Source organism: Dioscorea cayenensis, chromosome 20 (assembly GCF_009730915.1).
Source record: "Dioscorea cayenensis subsp. rotundata cultivar TDr96_F1 chromosome 20, TDr96_F1_v2_PseudoChromosome.rev07_lg8_w22 25.fasta, whole genome shotgun sequence".
NCBI lineage: Eukaryota > Viridiplantae > Streptophyta > Magnoliopsida > Dioscoreales > Dioscoreaceae > Dioscorea > Dioscorea cayenensis.
The window spans coordinates 6,805,110-6,819,228 of record NC_052490.1 but is presented as its reverse complement, the minus strand read 5'-3'; the positions used below and the strand labels follow the sequence as shown (position 1 = coordinate 6,819,228).

General features: G+C 40.6%; 1 non-coding gene across 1 annotated transcript; it reads right to left on the bottom strand.

Moving 5' to 3' along the window:
* Positions 1 to 1,309: 1,309 nt before the first annotated feature.
* Positions 1,310 to 1,416, bottom strand: LOC120252233. The gene has a single exon (XR_005533777.1). It is a non-coding gene; the product is annotated as a small nucleolar RNA R71 (small nucleolar RNA).
* Positions 1,417 to 14,119: the final 12,703 nt, after the last annotated feature.

Here is a 14,119-nt window from a genome sequence, read left to right as displayed (position 1 = left end):
TTTCCTTGAGCCCTTTGCGGTCATAGCAAACTGAATGGGCTAAGGGATGACCTTCCGCTAGGGGCTTAGTTGCAGGGGCAAGGGAGTGAAGCGTTGAAGTGATTTTAGCACCTAGGGCTTAATTGTGGCTAGGGACCTTCCACCTGGACCAAAGGGTTAGGTCTACATCTAAGAAGTGGATTTATCACCTGGAATCCCTAGAACTCATTGTGATTCTATACGAGTGCGAGGTTGAGAGGCTATTCAATTTCTCCTCTGGGACATGTATAGAGTTAGGCATGGTTGACCTTAGATTTTGAACAATATATTTAAGGATCTCCATGACTCATTAATGCATTAGTTAGAAAGCATAATAGAGGGCTTTTGCACTTGAAACGATTGTCCTAGGCAGAACAATATCCGGGTACCCCACTTATATCGATCGCCATACCTCCGATTTACTTGCACTCTTTCTCTTGTTTCTTTTACTTTTGTTACATCACATTTTGTCACGCAAATCACTATTTACTTTTCGTTTAGTTAAGAAACAATTTAAGTGTTTTTATTCCCTACTCTTTCTGGATAAGATACCCACTCATCTGGGATTTATTACTTTGACAAACCCGTGCAATTGTGGGACATTCGCAAGGGGCGTTTATCAAGTTTTTAGTGTCGTTGCTTGGGAGTAGGCATTTAGAGATACTTTGCACTTTGTTTTCTTATCTATTCATTCATTCATTCTATTTCACATCTTCTTTTCTATCATCATTCTGATTTTGTTTTTTTTCTTTTGGTGCAGCTCCAGGTTATGACCCGAGGGAACCCTTCGATATTGATTGAAGGAGATCCTGAACTGGAACGTACACTCAGAAGAACGGGAAAGTAACCTGTACAGGAACCATCTAATCAAGTTGAGATAGAAGTGGATGGGGCAGATAATATGGCAGAATAGAATGAGCAACAGAGGAAACTTTCTTATTATGTTAGACCCTCAGTTTTGGGCACACAATCGAGTATTGTGCGACCCCCGATTACAGCTCAAAACTTCGAACTAAAGCCGGGATTCATCCAAATGATTCAGCAAACAGCGCAGTTCAATGGTTTGGCCGATGAGGATCCAAATAACCATATAGAGAACTTCTTGGAAGTTTGTGATATGCTGAAGATTAATGGTGTCTCGGATGATGCTATCAGATTAAGGGCTTTCCCATTCTCTCTCAAGGGAAGAATCAAGCAGTGGCTACATTCTTTCCCCAAGGCCTCCATCATGACACGGAATGAGATGGTCGAAGCTTTTCTTGCTAGATACTTTCCTCTGGGGAAGTCGGCCAAGCTTCGTAATGAGATTTCATCGTTTGTACAGCTGGAGTTGGAGTCATTGTTTGAGACATGGGAGCACTTCAAGGATCTTCTGCGGAGGTGCCCATAGCATGGATTTCCCAAGTAGATAATTATTCAGACTTTCTACAATGGGTTGAATCCGAGTACAAGGCAATTGTTAGATGCCTATGCAGTAGGTACAATGGGGAGTAAAACCCCGGAAGAAGCCCGACAGTTAGTGGAAGATATGGCTATGAATAGTTATCAGTGGAATGCACGGGAAAAGAAAATGGCACCCCGGCTCCATTAAATAGATGCAATAACTTCATTGGCGGCTCAAGTGGAATCGTTGAGTAAGAAGTTAGATCTTCTAACTTCGAATAAAGTGGCAGTCATGACTACTTGCACCGGATGTGGTGGAGGACATGCTCCCTCCGATTGCCCAATTTACATTGGTGATGCATCTTTGGTTGAGAAGGTTGATTTTGTGGGTAATGCAATGATGAACCAAGGGAATCCATATAGCAGCACCTACAATCCGGGTTGGAAGAGTCATCCCAATTTCTCGTGGAGCAACCAAGGTCAACAAAAAGCCATGGCACCACCGGGTTTCCAACAACAACAAGCCCCAAACATGGAGAACCGTGTTTCAAGTTTGGAGACCCGAATTAACGATTTGGAGAAGGCCTTGACTATGTTTGTGCAATTATCGGATACAAGGTTTCAATCAGTTAAGGCTACACTTCGCAATCACACCGCTTCTTTGCACAATCTTGAAAATCAAGTGGGACAAATTGCGAAGTCTCTATCAGAGAGACCACAAGGGAGCTTGCCGAGTAATACCGAGACTAATCCTAGAGAGCATGTGAAGGTGATCACTTTGAGAAGTGGTCGTGAGGTTGAAGGTAGGCTTCCGAGTGAGAAGCCCAATGAACACACACCCGAGGTCATAGAGGTCGAGGAGGGAACAAGTAAAGAGAAGCAGGTGGCATCTCCACCTTTTAAGACAAGAATCCTTTATCCCTCTAGATTGAAGAATGACCAAGGGGAAGAACAATACAAGACGTTCCTGAGTTTGTTCAAGCAACTCCACATCAATATTCCTTTTATTGAAGCATTGGCTCAAATGCCTAAGTATGCAAAATTCTTAAAGGACTTGTTGACTAACAAGAGGAAGTTGGAGGAGAGTGCTTCAATGATCTTAGATGCTTCTTGCTCGGCGGTGTTGCAAAAGAATATGTCGAACAAGAAGAAATACCCGGGAAGCTTCATCATTACGTGTAATATTGGTAATTTGGGTAAAGAAATGACATTCGCGGACTCAGGGGCCAGTATCAACGTCATGCCATACACCTTCTTTCAGAAGTTAGGCTTGGGAGAGCCTGGGCCCACTCGGATGACTTTGTAATTGGTGGACCGAACGGTGAGACATCTGAGGGGCATCATTGAAGACGTGCTTGTCAAGGTGGACAAGTACATTTTTTCGGTTGACTTTGTAGTGTTGGATGTCGATGAGGATGCGGATGTACCTTTGATACTTCAGAGGCCGTTCTTGCGCATTTCTAAGGCATTAATTGACATGGACGGCGGGGAGCTGACACTGAGGGTTGGAGATGATAAGCTCACATACCGCCTCGCCGAAGCCATGCGGCATTCTCTCGATTTTGATGATATGTTGTATTTTTTAGACACTACTGATGAGATTGTTGATGAATACAGCAGGAAATGTTCAACCTGGATCCATACGAGTTTTGTTCTACCAAGAGGTGGACAATGAAGAAGTAATGATGCTTGGTCTAACAGAAGAAGTACCATTTACTCCGGGAATCATGAAGAAGGTGCTCCGGAAGATGAAGAGGGCTAGAAGATGCCACCCGAAACGCTTTAAGGTTGTTGGAGATGGGCTTGAACAGAAGAAATTGGATGAAAATTTGCTAGGTGGTCCCAAGCCCGATAATTCACCCTCTACCTTCAAGAGACTTTGCTCATCATGCTTTCAAGTTATGGGTAAGAGGGCAACCTTCATCTATGAACCCCCGTGAGGTAACACAAGGTACGTCAAGCTTAGTGACGTTAAACAAGCTCTTCTTGGGAGGCAACCCAAGTATTTATTGTTTTCTTAGTTGAGTAGTTTAGTGTTTGCATGAATAAGGTGCTGAGTGTTGGTGTCTTGATTTTTAGATGCTTTTGCTGTGTTTTATTTTGGGTCTTTAATGTCATCGTGTGTTTTCATGTGGATTTGGCGAAGTTTTGGTCGCTTGAGCAAGTTTCTCATGTTTTCCACTGGTATAGTTAGCATAATAGGGCAGGCTTTGAGTGTGTAAACATGTTCAGGAATTTTTTGTAGAGTCTGCAGAGTTTTTAAGGCATCCAGAGAAAACACACCGGCGTGTGAAATTTCCGCATGCTCGTGAATTTGTACTGCAAGCTCATCCAAAGAAGACACAGGGGCGTTTACACTCCCTTGTGAGCGACCTTGTGATTTTTTCACGGTCATGGGTAATTTCTGCATGGGCGTGTGTTTTCCTGCAGAGACTTAGCAAATTATCCCGAGAGCGCACAGGGGCGTGGACTCGCCCCTGTGGGCGAACCTGTGACAAACACACGGGCATGGGTATTTTCCGAACGCCTGTGTGGATCTCTGAAGAAGAGCTCTGTCCATCTTGACACAGGGGTGTGCGTTCGCCCCTGTGAGTTGGGCCTGTGAATGTCCACGGCCGTGCGTAATTTCCGCACGGGCGTGCGAAACACTTAGATGATTCTCTCGGTTGGACAGAGAAGCCATAGGGGAGTGCGGCTGTCCCTTTGGGTCGGGTGCACGGGTGTGGGTATCTTCCCGCACGCCTGTGCGGTTGCATTCAGAGCCACAGAATGTTTTTCTGAGAGCGCACAGGGGCGTGCATTTGCCCCTGTGAAGCTTTCCTGTGGAGGCGCACGGGCGTGGGTAATTTTCACACGGTAGTGTGGATGTGCAGAACACCAAGAGGCGCGAGTCCTTTTAAAGGATTGTCATTTCTTTTCATTCCTACACTCCCTATTCGTGTGAGAGCACATTCACATTTCTTTGTGACTTCATACTGCCATTTTTGGAGAGATTTTCACTTGGTTTTCCAGCCGATTCAAGTTTTTTTCATTTCAACTCGTCGGTAAGCCCTATCTCTTTGTTTACTTTGTAAATTCTTGATTTTAATCGATGAAACTGGTTAATGTTGCTTTGTTTCTACAATTAGAATGGTTATGCGTGTTTAGAACGAAGTTAAACATAATTAAACGGTGTATTGTTGGATGTTTGAAGCGCGGCCGTGCGTTTTTCACGGCCTGTGGATCCACACGGGCGTGCGGATATTCCACACGACCGTGTGGATTTTTGTAGCACTACTTATTTAGCTTGTTTGATCGATCTTCTTTCAGATTTTACAGATCATGGCACCTCGGTCAAAGAAACAAGCAGATAAACGGCCGCGTGAGTCGTCTCCTGAGTCTAAGAGCATGAGAGTCACTATCCCCCAGCATTAGGCTCGTTTTGTGCATTTGTCGAGACTTAGATTCTAACAAACTCGATTCCTGGACACAAGCATATTGCGAGATATACAGCAGGGAGAAGAGTTAGCGGATGAGGTAGAGGAGTTGGTATCAGATGGAGGTTGGAGACAGTTATTGACAATCAGAGAGCTCGCCATCCGTACACTTAAACTCGAGGTGTTATCCTCATTTGAGTTTGACCTTGCGTATGATAGTTTTGGCAGCAACACCGCTATACAGTTCCGAGTGCTGGGGGATCACTATAGCATGAGTGTGATACAGTTTTCGATCAGACTAGGGTTATGGGTATTGAGGAATACATGCAGTTACCGATAGATTATCAGGGCGCTTTGACTCCGCAGAGGGCATATGGAGTGTTATGCGGACAGGGTCAGTAAGAGCCAGGAGTGTTCAAGGGCATGTACTTTTCCCAACTTGCATATCGATATTTGTGTGCTGTTATGAGTAGGTCGGTAAACGGCCGTGGTGACAGCACCGGCGTCCTGAGCCGGTAGGAGCTCTTGTATTTGTATTCGATGGTTCAGAACACACTGATCCATTTGGGACACATCGTCGTGGAGTATATACGATATTAGCGACAGTATGCTAGATTGGGAGTGATCTTCTCGGGTCCGTACATCACGAGATTGGTTATGGGTATTGGTCTTCTGACCACGATTCGGGGGATCGAGAAGGCGAGTATACCTGCTCCTTTGGGCATAGAGACGTTGCGCCTGATAGGGATGGTTCACAAGGTCTGATCTGGAGTTTATGCCTTGATTATGCTGGCTCCAGAGATAGCTGAGGGGGATGATGATGACGCCGGTGCTTCTTAGCCTGCCCCTAAGCCTCAGCCAGCACCGATGGAGACCGAGGCACCTCCTGTGGCAGAGGATCCACCCCCAGTACACATGTTTTCACCATCTGGAGCCCATGATCGCTTTGAGAGGCTCGAGAGTGCTGTGGGGGTGCTTTGGACAGAGATCACTGAGGTCTGAGCAGAGGTTGCTGAGGTTCGGGCTACACAGGCCTCACACTATGCAGAGTTCATGGCACGTTTCGATACGCTACAGCAGATTTTTGAGCGACACGTTGCCTTATTTTTTATTCTGAGGCCTCGGACTCCTCCAGCATCTTTATCACCTAGTCCATCACCGGTTGACCCACTGTTTACCTCATCACCACCAGCATCAGCAGCAGAGCCAGAGCGCGACTTCGACACTTCACTTTATTTTCATCATTTTTATTACTTTTTGCATTTCATTTTGGACTTATATACTCAGAGAGGACTTTCCTTCTGAGTTTATTTTCGTTTTGTTGTCTCGAGTTGTATTCATTGCTTTATCTTTTATATACTCAAGTTGTCTTTGTTTTATTGAACTTCACTGAACACCCTCGTGTATGCATGCAGATGGTCTTGTCAACATGGGAATTAAGAACTTGTCATGGACACTGCCAAGGTGCTTCGGTACTTGGCCGTGTGAGCTTTATTACCCGTTGGAACATTACTCGCAAGGATTTAGCTCCATCAAATGCAATACTAAGGAGTTAGGGGAGTATTGTTTTGATTGCTTCTCCCACATTTGTTCTTGATTGATATACATTATGTGTGAGCTTGCATATGTACATTGGGGACAATGTACAACTTAAGTGTGGGGGGGAGTTTCATACTGCACATATCTTTTATACTAGTTTTGATTGATATACATGCTCACATAGCCAATGGCGGTTCACCTTAGCTGCAATGATTGTATTCTTGAGTTTAAGAGAATTTTTAACATTGAATGTTCTCATGCTCTAGTTTTTGCTTGAATTTCTAGGAATTCTTGCCCGATTGACACTTGTTGCACTACTCACTTTTTAAACTCTTTTGGAAACTCAAGTTTGATGTTAAAGGGACTAGTTATAGTTGTTTCTTTTGTTAATTCTAAAAAAAATGGAAAATGAAAAGAAAGATCAAAAATAGTTTTATTGTTTAATTGTGCTTGTTGGGTGGAAAGAGCTACCACCTATAAAGTATCAAGCTACTCTCATAAGTCGGATAGTAGTTATGCCATAATGAGAGGAAGAGTTATGTCATAGGATGAGTGAAAGCTACCACTCCGGTTGAAAGAGCTACCACCTCGAAAGTGTGAAAGTCACCTTAGCGGCCGCTTTGGAAAGGGCTACCATAGAGGATGTGTGAAGCTACTACCATCTTTGATATTTTTGTTACTTTTTGTAGATAAATAAGTCAGTTATACTTAGAACTTTGATTAGTATATCTTGGGTTGACTTGAGTGAGTTCACACACTTACACGATTTCGGGTTTGTTGTCCTTTTTTATTCGAGTTTTTAGCTAAAGCATTGATTTTTCGTATTTAGTGTTGAAATCTCCCTTACTTGTAGAATGCTCTCTTTGTATGCTTTGGTGAACCTAAGGCCAAACACTTTCAATATTTCCTTCGTCTATACTTTAATGTTTTAATTTTTGCTTGAGGACAAGCAAAAGCTTAAATGTGGGGGAGTTTGATAAGTGCTTGTGTGATAAGAATGTGAAGTGTTCTTTCCTTATGATAAGCATTACTTTTATCGGGTTTTAACGCTAATATGTGTGCATTTATGTTAGTTTCATGCATATAGGATTGTGAAGCCGAATGTTAGAGAAAGAAGCCAATGTAGATCTTGAATACACCATTTGGAGGAAATCTTGAGAAGGTTCAAACGCGAAGACATAAGTCGGGTTTAAGATGCGAGAATGTGTGCCAACCTCCTTGTATTCAAGTTAGCACATTGATTTGGAGGGGCACAAGGACAGTCACATTCAAGCATTCCGGCTTGTGCATGTATAGCAATATCTCCACCAATGTGTCCGTTTATTGAAGAAGCAAAGAGATCTACGGTGTAAACGTGTGCCCGTTTATGTTACCTCGATGAAAACATGGATTCAAGAGTGTTTCAGGCCGGTATTGTAGCAAACACGGTAGCAAGTACTGTTCATAGCCGGCCGAAGAAGGAGTAAAACAGAGGATCCACACGGGCGTGTGGAAATTTCACATGGTCGTGCGAAAAATCTATAGGGGCGCCCACATGGGCGTGTGGATTCCCGATTCTAGCCTTATTTAAGGTCGATTTCAGACCCGTTTTGAGAATTCTTTTCTCGAACTTTTCCCCAACTTGAGAGAGGGCTGCGGCTTGGGTTTTGAGAGGTATTGGCTAGGGATTTGGAGAGGTTCTATGGCTCTAACATCGCGCTCCATTTAGAAGAAGGTTAGTGGGAGAGCTTTCGTCGGCACCGATCTTGCGAGGTGTATCTTAGGCCGGATAAAGGGACCCTTGGACGAGTAGAGGACTCTCCACAAGACCATCATCATGACTATTGAGGGGGTTTTCTATGGATTTTTTGCTTTTACATTTGATATCATTGATTGTAATTAGCTCCATGGAGTGCTAAACCCCTTAGTGGGTACTTGGATATTTGTGAACCCTAGGATGTATTCGTTTCATTGAACCTTTTTATTATGCTTTCAATTAATTGATGTTTTATTTGAGTTCCAATCTTGTATGCTTGATTGTGTGAGTATTCCCTTAGAGTGACACTAGAGTTGAGAGTTCTTGTTGGTAACTCTTGTGAGTGAGTGACACAACACGAGAGTTAGACAAAGGTAGATTGGAGAGGGTTGAGAGGATGAGTCGACAGGTAGCGGAGCGTCCCCTTTCCCCTCCGGTGTGATTTATTCTACCTCCATTTCCTTGAGCCCTTTGCGGTCATAGCAGACTGAATGGGCTAAGGGATGACCTTCCGCTAGGGGCTTAGTTGCAGGGGCAAGGGAGTGAAGCGTTGAAGTGATTTTAGCACCTAGGGCTTAATTGTGGCTAGGGACCTTCCACCTGGACCAAAGGGTTAGGTCTACATCTAGGAAGAGGATTTATCACCTGGAATCCCTAGAACTCATTGTGATTCTATACGAGTGCGAGGTTGAGAGGCTATTCAATTTCTCCTCTGGGACATGTATAGAGTTAGGCATGGTTGACCTTAGATTTTGAACAATATATTTAAGGATCTCCATGACTCATTAATGCATTAGTTAGAAAGCATAATAGAGGGCTTTTGCACTTGAAACGATTGTCCTAGGTAGAACAATATCCGGGTACCCCACTTATATCGATCGCCATACCTCCGATTTACTTGCACTCTTTCTCTTGTTTCTTTTACTTTTGTTACATCACATTTTGTCATGCAAATCACTATTTACTTTTCGTTTAGTTAAGAAACAATTTAAGTGTTTTTATTCCCTACTTTTTCTGGATAAGATACCCACTCATCTGGGATTTATTATTTTGACAAACCCATGCACTTGCGGGACATACGCAAGGGGCGTTTGTCAAAGGCATGAGTACCTTGGCGGCTTTGGACCTAGCCGCGGCCACAATGAAGGTTTCGAGAGGTTTCTAGATCATTTCATGCTGGGTGCATGTTGTGGGTTGGGTATGCTTTTGAGTTGTCGTTCTGTTGCTTTTGAGTTTGAGATTTATATTATTGTGTTTCTTTGTAGTGTCATCTCGAATTGGTGGTGAGCGGGCGAAGCCCAGCTGTCGCTCTTAGGAGGGCAGTCTCCCATAAATTTGATTTGTCAATAGTATTATGATTATTTATTGTGAAACTCATGCTATTTACTTTGTTATACTTATAAGTGGAACTATTTTTGATTTATATATTTATGGTGGAAGCTTTTCTTCATGTTTAGCTTTTTTTTCATACTTTGGAACCCTATGTTCAGTATTTTGTGGTTTTGAAGTTATAAAATTTTATTTGAGGTAAAATGCCTTCTTACTCCATCTTTTTGTTGCATTGTATTAAAGTTTGCAATTATATGTATTCATGTTTTAAATTATTTATCTTATATTTAAAATATCATTTTGAAGATTTATGTTATTATTTTAGTATATTAATGGTAGAATTGTGCTAACCTCCCCTCACTGAGTAACTTTAGTTGCTCACCCCTCCTTCTGCCTCCCAGGCTGTTGTAGGTAGTAGGTGTGGTTGTGTGGTAGTGTGCTGGGCATTTACTACTGTTCTATCTTCTTTGTATCTTCTCAGTTCATGTATGTTATTTTGGTCATGCACATGTTGTTGTGTCTTGGATCCACTAGTATATAGATAACTCTGTTGCATGGTTTTGTATTTAAACAACCCTTGAACTCTTATGTATGAGCATTTGTTACTGTTGTTATAACTTCCTTGTGTATTTGTGAACCTCTATATTGTTGTACATCATTGTTATTGTTTTTACTTATGCTGTGTATTATTGTACTTCTGTACTCTGTATTTGGGTAAATATTATTGTTGTTTCTAGGTTGTTAGCCTAGCGGCGCCCCGAGGATTGAGTGGTAGGGTGCCCTTCCTCCGGATTGTTAAGGCAGTTGTACATTTTTTGGGCCCATAGGTCGGGGCATGACATATAGCTTGGTGTTTAACTATGGGAATATTATAGTTGTGTTCCTATTGATACAAATTTCTTATATAACTTACAACTATGAAAGTGTTTCATCCTATATTTAACATCTAAAAATCCAACTCAAGGATTCCATTAGATGTACAAATTCCATCAGAGAGAACTATTGGTGGCTAGTGATGAAGTGGGAAATCACCAATTTTGTTGCCAGGTGTTTAGTCTGTCAGCAAATGAAAGTAGAACATCATCGACCAACATGATTGTTGCAGCCCTTGCCTACTCCAAAGTGGAAATGGGAGCACATCACCATGGATTTCACTGTTAGTTTACCTCGCTCATCTCATAGTCATGATATGATATAGGTGATTGGGGATCGACTTACAAAGTCAACACATTTTCTAGCTACTCGTGCAAGAGATTCATTAGAGAAATTATCACAGCTCTACCTTATGGAGTTGGTAGAATTCATGGTGTACTAATATCCATTGTTTTAGATCGAGATCCCAGATTCACATCAAGATTTCGGCCTAAATTGCAGGAAGCTTTTGGGACAACTTTGAAGTTTAGTACAGCTTATCACCCATAGATAAATGCCCAGTCTAAGCGGACGATACAGATACTTGAGGATATGTTCAGGGCATGTATTTGTGATTTTCAAGGTAGCTAGGACCAACATTTGTCATTGGTGAAGTTTGATTATAGCAATAGTTACCAAGCTTACATTGGTATGGCTCCATGTAAAGCATTGTATGGAAGAAGGTATCAAACACTAGTTTGCTGGAATGAAGTTGTGGAAAGGAAGCTGAAGAGTATTGAGTTGGTTCAGATGACAACTCCTACGGTGAAGTTAATCAGAGAAAGGTTGAAAGTAGCTCAAGATAGACAAAAGAGCTATGGTGCTAATAGGCGAAGAGCTTTACAGTTTGATGTGGGTGATAAAGTGTTTCTGAAGATCTCCGCTCAGAAGAGAGTTATTCATTTTCAAAATAGAGGGAAGTTGAGTACTTGTTATATTAGACCATTCCCTATCATCGAGCTAATTGGACCAGTTGCTTATCATTTGGAGCTGTCACCAGGGTTGGAGAGAATTCATGATGTATTTCATGTTTTTATGTTAAAAAAGTATATGTGTGGTCCTTCGATATATTTAAGACACCTCCAGTGCAACTTCGAGATGATCTAAACTTTGAGTTTCCACCAATTTAGATTCTTGATCAACACGATAAGGTGCTTCGCATGAAAGTTAAACCTATGGTTAAGGTTCTTTGGATAAGTGATCATGTTCAGGAGATGACGTGGGAGCCAAAAGCATCTTTATAGAAGCATTATCTTCTGTTGTTCAGTGATGATGGTGAGTTACTTTTGAGGACAAAATTCCTAAATGTGATATCTTGTTCTCTGTTTGTTTTCATGCCTTTTCTTTAGGGGTATTAGTTATTTGTCTTTTGCTTTGTCTTTTGCTTTGTCTTTTATTTGTGTAATATCATTGTAGTAATTTAATTAAAGTGGTGAGGGTAAAAATTCATTTTGACTCAAACCTTATCCTTTATCATCTTATCTTATCCAATTGGCTGGACTTAAGAGAATATTTCTAACTCTTTGGTCGTTCATATCTTCCTTAGAGTTGCAATCAAATTCTCAAGCTTCTTTTGAATTAAAGAGCTAATCTTCCTTCATTGAAGCTGATTAGAGTGAGTCTCTTTGCAAGTTAATGTTTTTATTGTCTTTTTTATGCTCTTTGGCACTTTGTAGTGATTCTTCAAGCTTTCTAAGTGTAAGCTTTTGTATAGAGGTTATTGGGTCTTTTTTTTTAGTAGAAAAGTGTTGAATTCAATTATCTCTTTATTTTGTTCTTGATTATATTTGGAGAGTTTTGAATATCTTATTTTAGATTGAATTTTGGATTGAAACCATGGGCTTTGAATGCTCTAGAAGTTGTTTATACATACCTTTATTGTTTCTCTTGAAATCCTAGTGGATGAGGGATGTCTTCTAAGGATACTTGTAGAGTTTTAACTCTATGTTACTGTAGCTCACACTAGAATTACTGTAGTTCAAGAGAGATTGTTTTAGGGTACTGTAGCAATTCTGTGTTGGCGCATATCGTTTTAAAATCTTTGGCGTTAGGGATTTAATCATCATTGAGTCATCATTCCACCATCTTAAGTGCATGACAAAATTCTTAGTTTTTGACATCTAATTTGATTCACGTTGTTTGTTGTAATTGATTTCTATTTTTGTATTTTGTTCTTATGTTTAAGTATTTTGATTGCTTTCATATTTGTAGGAGGAGAGCCTCCGAGTAAGGGTAAGGCCTTGGAGGGAGCTTGACCACATTTTGGATTTCATTGTGAGTGAATTTATGTTGTCAAAGCACATAATCAAGTAGGATTTAAATGATAACTAATATGAGTATTTACAATTGTGCATGATTTTAATCTTGAGATTATATGACTCATGTTTGGCTGAGATATTTTGATTCTTATTCTTTTTTGATCTTTATTCTCTTTGTGAAAGGAAAGGTTATATTATTGAAAAATGTGACACTTCTTGTGAAGGGAAAGTCTTGTGCTCTAAAATGCAATTGTTGTGCAAATGCTTTCATGTAATTTGATGGTGACATGCTTTGTGTGATTCACTGCAGTGGAGGTCCGCATGGCAAACCTATAGAGGCTACGTGGGTGACCATTATATTACCTATATCAGGAGGTGCATAGAGAGCCTGAATGGGGAAAATGGTAACTGAGACAATAGGGGTCACCATACAAGGTTGTCAAAGGGCAACATCAAGGAGGATTATCTAGTTGATTATGTTATATTTAAAACTAAACTTGGCAGATTCAAAACCCTAGTTGTGTCCATAATTACGGTTAACATTCTTTGAGGCCAACCTAATGAGTTTTCAAAAACAAGGATTTGTTGGTGAAATATCCGTTCTCAAAATGATTATCTTTTCAATAGTGATTATACTTGATTTTAAGCTATTTGTTTATTCATTATTATTGATATGCCTATAATCATACTTATTGGTTTCATTTTTATTCTATTAGAACTATGTGGCTTATCCATTAACTCAGTAAAATCATTACTTATTACTTGTCTTTTTCTTTCCTTAAGTTAAGTAGTGCGTGCGATCTTTACTTGTGCTGCGTAGTTGCTTGTGTATGGTTTGGTTTGTAGGTCTGTACCCGCACCCGACGGGTAATCGGGTACCCGCGGGTATACCCGTCCCCGCCCCAATATTAAAAAAACTAATAAAAAATATATTATTTTTATAAAAAAAGTAACTTAAAAGTAATTATAATTTTTTATAAAATAAAATAAAATAAAATAATTATAAAATTACAAGACCAAACAAAGAGGAAAAATAAAAACCCCTAAATTGTTAAGTTGTAGAACATATTAGTATATATATATGTATATATACATATATATATATATATATATATATTATATAAATATTTTAGTAATTTTAATTTTGATCGGGTAATGCGTTCGGGTACAGGTCGGTGCGTATTAGAATTCCCATACCCGCACTCGCACCCGCTTTACATAAGTCGGGTTTACCCGAAACCCGACCAAACCCGTCAAATCGGGTTTTACCAAACCAAACTCGGGTCGAGTCGGTGTTGGGTCGGGATGGGTATTATTGCCATCCCTAGTATAGAATGGATTTGTTGGGTTGTATATTTGAGCTATATATCACTGTGTACTCGCATTTTGGTTATTTGGGGTAATTTTTTTAGTAAATCACTAAACATTGGCTCAATTTCACTTTGATTACTGAACTTCAATTTGTATCAATTTGGTCACTCAACTTTAATTTGATTTCAACAGGTAATAAATCAAGGATTTCAACCCCC